At 35.4% G+C, this 7,079-nt stretch overlaps 1 long non-coding RNA gene across 1 annotated transcript; it reads left to right on the top strand.

Moving 5' to 3' along the window:
- Positions 1-4,447: 4,447 nt before the first annotated feature.
- Positions 4,448-6,533, top strand: LOC145013998 (uncharacterized). Its single transcript, XR_013665372.1, has 4 exons — positions 4,448-4,539; positions 5,063-5,092; positions 5,182-5,782; positions 5,860-6,533. It is a non-coding gene; the product is annotated as an uncharacterized LOC145013998 (long non-coding RNA).
- The last annotated feature ends 546 nt before the right edge of the window (positions 6,534-7,079 follow it).

Genomic DNA, 7,079 nt, shown 5'->3' with positions numbered 1-7,079 from the left:
GGTAGAGGTAGGGGCAGTGGAAAACACAAGTTAGACGAGGTGTTGAAACGGCTACATGCACTGGAGCAACATGTGTTTATGAACTGACAACCTACAGAGTTTTTTGGTGAAGAAGTGAATACTGAACAATTTTGGAACGACATTGCTTTTGATGATCCGATAGTGTCACAAAGAAATTATGATGAACAGGTTAGTTACACACTACATTATTTTTTAAATTTTATTAACAAATATGAATACCTGTGTTCATATTTTATATTTGAAAATATAGGTTGTGCAAGATGAAGTGATGAATAAAAACAATACAACTGAAAATGTTTTTGGTGATATTCAAGACGACAAGGTTGTTATAGATATTACCTTTACGATTTTAATAATTACTTTTTAATAATGTGTCTTTCATTATTAAGTAAAAAGTTATATTTTTAATGTAGGTGTTGGAGGAGAGGAATGACTATGCGGGGAACAAATTTGATGATGATGTGTTTGATGTAAATGATTATACTGAATTTAAAGAGGTTCTTATAATTACATTAATTTATATTTTGTTTTTAGTAGATTAAATCACTTATTTAATTAGATATTATTGCTTATTAAATTATGTGTATTTCGTTATTAAGTATAAAGTTTTATTTTTAATGTAGGAGTCGGAGGAGAGGAATGACAATGCGGGGAACAAATTTGATGATGAGGTGTTTGACGTAAATGATTATAGTGAAGCTAAAGAGGTTCTTATACTTACATTAAATTATATTTTGTTTTAGTATATTGAAACTTATTTTTAATTAGAGATTATTGGTTATTAAATTAGGTGCCGGACGAAGATGAAATAAGAATTACGGTAGTTGTAGATTATTTTGATGAGTATGATGGCAAAGAAGTTACACACGATAAAATGAGGACTCGAAAACCATCACAATATTTGTGCACTCCTTACACCAAGGTATTCGTTTTATTTATAAACTCATGATTTTATATTTATGTGAATTATCTGAAAGATATAGATTTAAACATTTGAATATTAATTTTAGTTGCACACGACACCGAAGCCAAAAAGAAGAACAAAAAAGAAGGGTGATATCAAATCAACAAGCCCCGTTCCTCCTCCAGTTTTTGGTGTTGCTCATGACTTCTCCATGTTGCGCCTGCAACCTTACGTAGCAGGCGGTGAGGTTGTCATCTAAAATTATTTATTTCATTCATATGATGTCCAGCATCTTTTGTTAAATTTCGTGTTAGATAGAGATATTTGGAGCTCATTGTTTGGGCATACACACGACGGATGGTTGGAGTCATCTGTAAATTAATTGTTAATTTATTATTTTAAAAGTTAATTGTTTTTTAGTCAATAACAAAAGTATCATGTGTGCAGCATATAACCATTTGGTACCGACTATTAATGGAGAGACGGTTTGAGAGCGACCGACATACAATAATGCCTCCAAATTTTTTTGTTTCTCATGCTTTGGAAGAAGGACAGGACTGGAGGGCGTTTATGTCTGGTATAGCTACGTACCCCGACTTCATGGTTGCTTGGTGGGATGTTGATACGGTAAACTTAATTGTTTATATTGAAAATAATATCGTTATTTTTGTTATGTTTTTGTATTGTGATGTAAAAAAACATAATTTTATTTTATGATTCTTATACAGGTCTTATTGCCGATTCATTCATCCCCTAATCATTGGCTATTTGGGGAACTACGATTAGCGTCAATGGAAGTCCACATTTATGACAGTCTTGGTAGAGGGGCTTATGAAAAATTCTACTCTGAAGGAATCTTTTCCAAATTTGAACGTTGGGTGGCAAATTATTTGGACAAGATTAAGTATTGGGCCCGGCGGAACAACCCAAGGATTCCATTGAATATGCAATTCATTTATGAAGAAAATGTTCCCCAACAAAGTAGTCATTTGGGAGATTGCGGTGTTTTTGTTTGTATGTTTATGGAGCAATTCGTTTCAGGTCAACCAATATGTGTTCTTATTGACCCAAAGAACGCAGCTTTAGAGTTCCGTCAACGGATGGCAAAATTTTTTTGGGGGTCTAGTCTTGGTCCTATGTAGTTGAATTATATAATTGTATATCTAAATTAATATTGGATATGATTATTAGTTTATTTTTTCAGTTTCGTGAACGGATGGCAAAAAAATTAACGTTACGACAATTACAACAAATTAATGACCTACTAATAACTTATGAATACATACAACATAAGAACGACTACAACATTTGTTTTAACGTTACAAGTACACTGTTCTAAACGTAAGTACAAATACAACAATTTATTGACCTAACAACTTCAAAACCATAAAAACAATATTAAAAAGCTTACAACTTGTAAACAAGAACTGCCAAGAACAACACCCAACTACAAATCAACGCTATCTTCAACTTCTTATTTTCTGATTGAAAGAGCTTATTAGAGTTAGCTACTTTAGCTATTACCATAGATGATTGGTCCTTCTCTTCATCAACCCAACTGATAAACCCGCATTTTGGTCCCTGTTAAATTTAACATTGACAGTAAGAAATTAATTTTTTGTCATGTAAACACGAGGGTTTAAAGTTGAATGACGTTAACAACATGATACCAAATATGGGCAAGCGTAAAACAATCTTCCTGGGTTTTTAGATGTTCCCGAAATCCTAACGATACGTTCTCCTCCGCAGTTGCAGTATGCCATTAGCCTTGTTTTTCTTATAAATAGGAGTTGCTTTCACAGATAAATTTTTCATACTGAGTGACACCCTTTTATAGAAGAAATCATATTACAGACAATTCTTTTTGACTATGAAATGAACTGGTTTGACTATGAATTCAAAAGGTTGAACTACGAAATCCAGACAAGTACATTTTGTAGTATTGTTTTGTCGGTCAGTGAAATTTGACTATGAAATGAACTGGTTTGACTATGAATTCAAAAAGTTGAACTACGAAATCCAGACAAGTACATTCTGTAGTATTGTCATGTCGGTCAGTGAAATTTGACTATGAAATCAATTGGTTTGACTATGAATTCAAAAAGTTGAACTACGAAATCCAGACAAGTACGTTCTGTAGTATTGTCATGTCGGTCAGTGAAATTTAACTATGAAATGAACTGGTTTGACTATAGATTTAAAAGGTTAAACTATGAATTTTGAACAGTAGAGATACAATATTTTCTATTTATAATTGCATTTTATTGATATTGCATTTGTGTGATGATTGTAGAGCACTTTCATCGGTTTTGAAAAATGAGTACTTACACCGAAAGAAGCTTTTCTCAACTACCAATTTTCTTGCATAACCTTCAAAGAACAAATCCTAATACCTTCACAGCCATCAAGAAAACCGATACCATTCGCTTTCAATTCTGTTTTGTGGCTTTAGGTTGCGTGGTATAACATACTTCTTTTATTGAGTTATATAATATTTCATGGTAATGTATCTCGATTAGTTTTTACTCATCACTAATATGTATTTGTTTTTATGTAGATTCGTACCTTCCTTAGGTGCATGATACCGCTGATATATGTGGGTTATTTACCCCTTATTGGGAGCTATCTGACAACAATGTACTTCGCAGTGGCTTTAGATGGAAATCATGAACCACAACTCTTAGCAATTGGTTTGGGAACCTTAGAGTGTGAAGAATCATGGAGATGGTTCATGATGAGGTTAAAAGATTGTTTAGGTGAGGACATAGAGGTTGGTTTTATAAGCAATCTGTGTGATAAAATAGACTTTGGTGTTCAGAGTGCCTACCCGGATTCCTATTATGGATATTGTCCTAAAGATATAGCTCGAAAGATACGTGACTCTGTGGGACATAACAATACGGAAGTTGAATCGTTGTTTTGGAAGTCATGCAATGCATATAGCGTTGATGATTTTTACTTGTGTTTGGAAAGGTTGCAAAGTGGATGTAGGAAATCACCTTTCTTCACCTTGCTTAGGAGTCCAATTTATTGGCTTGACGATATACCGATTTCAAAATGGACACGAGCATTTTTCCCAAAAATACGCTACAATGTTAAATCGATTGACGTCCCTGAAATTTTGCAAATTATATCCACACGTGAGTTTCCTATAACAACGATAATTGAGTTAATCACCACGTCGATACAATCAAAGTATGCTGAACGGGCCGACGTGGCGGGTAAGGGAGATTGTACATTCGCAGATGAGATGCTGATTTCGCAGATGGGGGATCTCCATCTGCGAAATCGTTGGTTTATTTTGTAATTTCGATACTTTTTGGCTATTTTTGTAATGTCATTAGTATAAATGATTATTTTTGTCATTTTCTCATTTTTAATTCTCAGGGTGCATAAGTGATAGGTGAAATAAATTTTGGGCAAAAATCATCAATTTTTGAAATTGGGTGTTGTGCGTCGTGCACACGTTCATTAGTTTAGTATTAAATGACGACCTTTGGCTTTAGTCGACACATACTTCCCATTCCCAACTGGTCGCACACTAGACGAGGACGTCATACGTTTTTCATTTTCGAACTCCTATTCTTTAATTTCTCGAATTCCTTACTTCTAAGGTACTCTTTAGTGTAAATCTTAACTTCTTCCTAGTTCATAACGACTCATTAATTCCTGATATAGCATTTTTGAGACTTTTTAGGATTTTACCAAATTTTTCTGTAATACTCAAAACTGATTAGTTAAATATCTAGTTTAACAACCAATTACTAAACCCTAATGCTTAATTTCTTGTTAAATTAGTGCGTCCAACTCCAATTTGGGGTTTTCGGTTTTTGGTAAAATTCTAGGGTTTTGCTCAATCCGTCGATATGTGATGTTTATGATGAAGTGTATTTTATTTTTCTAAGCCTCACCTAACACTCCCCTATAGTTTTTATGTTGCAATTTAGATGAACTATGAGTTTTTGGAACCGACTGTTAGTCGTCTTCTTAAAGCACCTCCTGCATCTTCATTGCACATGGTGTATCTTTAACGTGAACGCGATACACTCTTGGGCGTGCACGAGGATCTTTCAGAAACTTTTCAATACATTTTCCTATTTTAACTTTATTCTAATTGTCTTGCCTTATTTTCCTCAGGTAAGCCTCGAGCAGGTTGTCAGTGGGTAGGTCGGTTGCCACCTAATTAGCCGTCACATCCATTTCTAAAGTTTTCAAATGACATTCATTATGTTGACCAGAGTTTCTTTGTTTCACAGGTGACTACTCTGCTGTCCAATCAGTTTAGTATTTTGTAGGCTCTAGTATGGAGGATTGCTGATGATCTTGGTTTTTCGTCGCAATTGGAGCCATATCTTACTTGGTCTTTTCGTGATGATAACGATGTTGAGCTTTTCGTTTGTCAAGGTTGGAGTCGTATTTTCCGATGTTGGCAAGTTATTTACCAGAAGATCTATTGGGAGTTATTTTCTATGGTTTGTTTTGACATGCGGTCAACGAACTGGACTGATCAGTTTGTTTTTACCTTTCTTCTAGGAAGGGTATCCCGCTCTTGCAACATTGCAGAGCTGGGATGACGTTTAGGGGTCTACACTAATGAAGAGGTTGTTAGTCCTCATTTTGTTCCATATCTAGACAGCTGCATCTTTTCACCACCACATGAGTATGATCAGCTAGAGGTATGGGATCTTATGGTAGGGGTGTCATCTATATCTGAAGGTTGACCAAAGAGAGTTCCTTAAGATCTCCTATTTAGGTTGATTCATTGCTTGATTTGCTTCCACTATCTTTCACTGTGGGGAGTGTGACAAGGTTCCTTCAAGCGACCTTTTCTATATGTGGTGCCTGATCCACACTGAGGTTTTCCTTAATCTCCCTTATTCGCTTGATTGCTTCCACTATCTTATTCAATATGTACTTATCTAATTTTGCTATAGGTTCTATGGCGAAGAACAAGATTTGTGGAGGCCATTGGGTCACTTGTCTAGCTCATTCCTATGGGATAGAAACTAGTGGGATGGTTATGTATCCCATCAGAGACTTAGGTGTGACTACTCTTTGAGGAAGATACGAGCGGTGGTAAGTGGAGCTGATCAGATTATGTGGATTCCTAATGGGATATCGTCACACTCCTTAGATTGGTAGAGCCAAATCCTGATCCCGAGCCTACATTCAAGATACATTCAAGAGGTGACAGAGATTGCTCGAACAATGGATGTTCTAAAGCAAAAACATCAGTGGATCATGGTATTTATTACTAGTATGATGGATTTTCTTGGGATCGATCATCTACCCTTTCGCAAATAAACCATGGTGTTGGCCTTGATCATCTACCCTTTTGCAAATAAACCATGGTGTTGGCCTTGATCATCTACCCTTTCGCAAATAAACCATGGTGTTGGCCTTTCTGGCATATAGCAGGGGGATTTCAGTGATGATGACAACGATGAGAATATATATGAGGAGGACGAGTATGATAATTGAGATGGTGGGAGTGATAAGAGGATTTGATTTTATGGGTTGTTGTATTTTGATACTTATTCTTAGGGATGGAAATGGAGCGGGTTTGGGGCAGGGTTGACCATCCCTATCCCCATCCCCAAGTGTCAAATCTCGTCCTCATCCCCATCCCCATCCCCGACGGATGCGGGGTATCAAATCCCATCCCCTTTGTATTTTGGGCTTTTCCCCAACCCATCCCCAACCATCCCCAATCTATCAACATAATAAACTCAACTTACAAAAAAAAAAAAAAAATACCAAGGTTAATAAGCAATCAAAACCAGATGCCATAATCAAATTCTGTTTACATCAATCATAAAGTTTAAAAAGAATCAAAACGTAAAGTGACGATTTGGTATACAGATCGTGGAACGAAGTGATGATTGGCGAACTCTTGGAATTAAGAACATAATTTGATATACGAACTCTATTCCAGATGGTCTAATATAGATCAATTCATTTTAGTAGACTTCATTCAAATTTAATAACTGATCGATATATATATATATATATATATATATATATATATATATATATATATATATATATATATATATATATATATATATATATATATAGTCATCAAAGCGGGGGCAGGGCGGGTTGGGGATTGTGATACCCGGCCCCGGTCGCATCCCCGGTTTTAGCATAATGG

This window comes from Lactuca saligna, chromosome 9 (genome assembly GCF_052625555.1).
Source record: "Lactuca saligna cultivar CGN05327 chromosome 9, ASM5262555v1, whole genome shotgun sequence".
NCBI classification, from domain to species: domain Eukaryota; kingdom Viridiplantae; phylum Streptophyta; class Magnoliopsida; order Asterales; family Asteraceae; genus Lactuca; species Lactuca saligna.
This window is presented reverse-complemented; position numbering and strand designations above follow the sequence as displayed.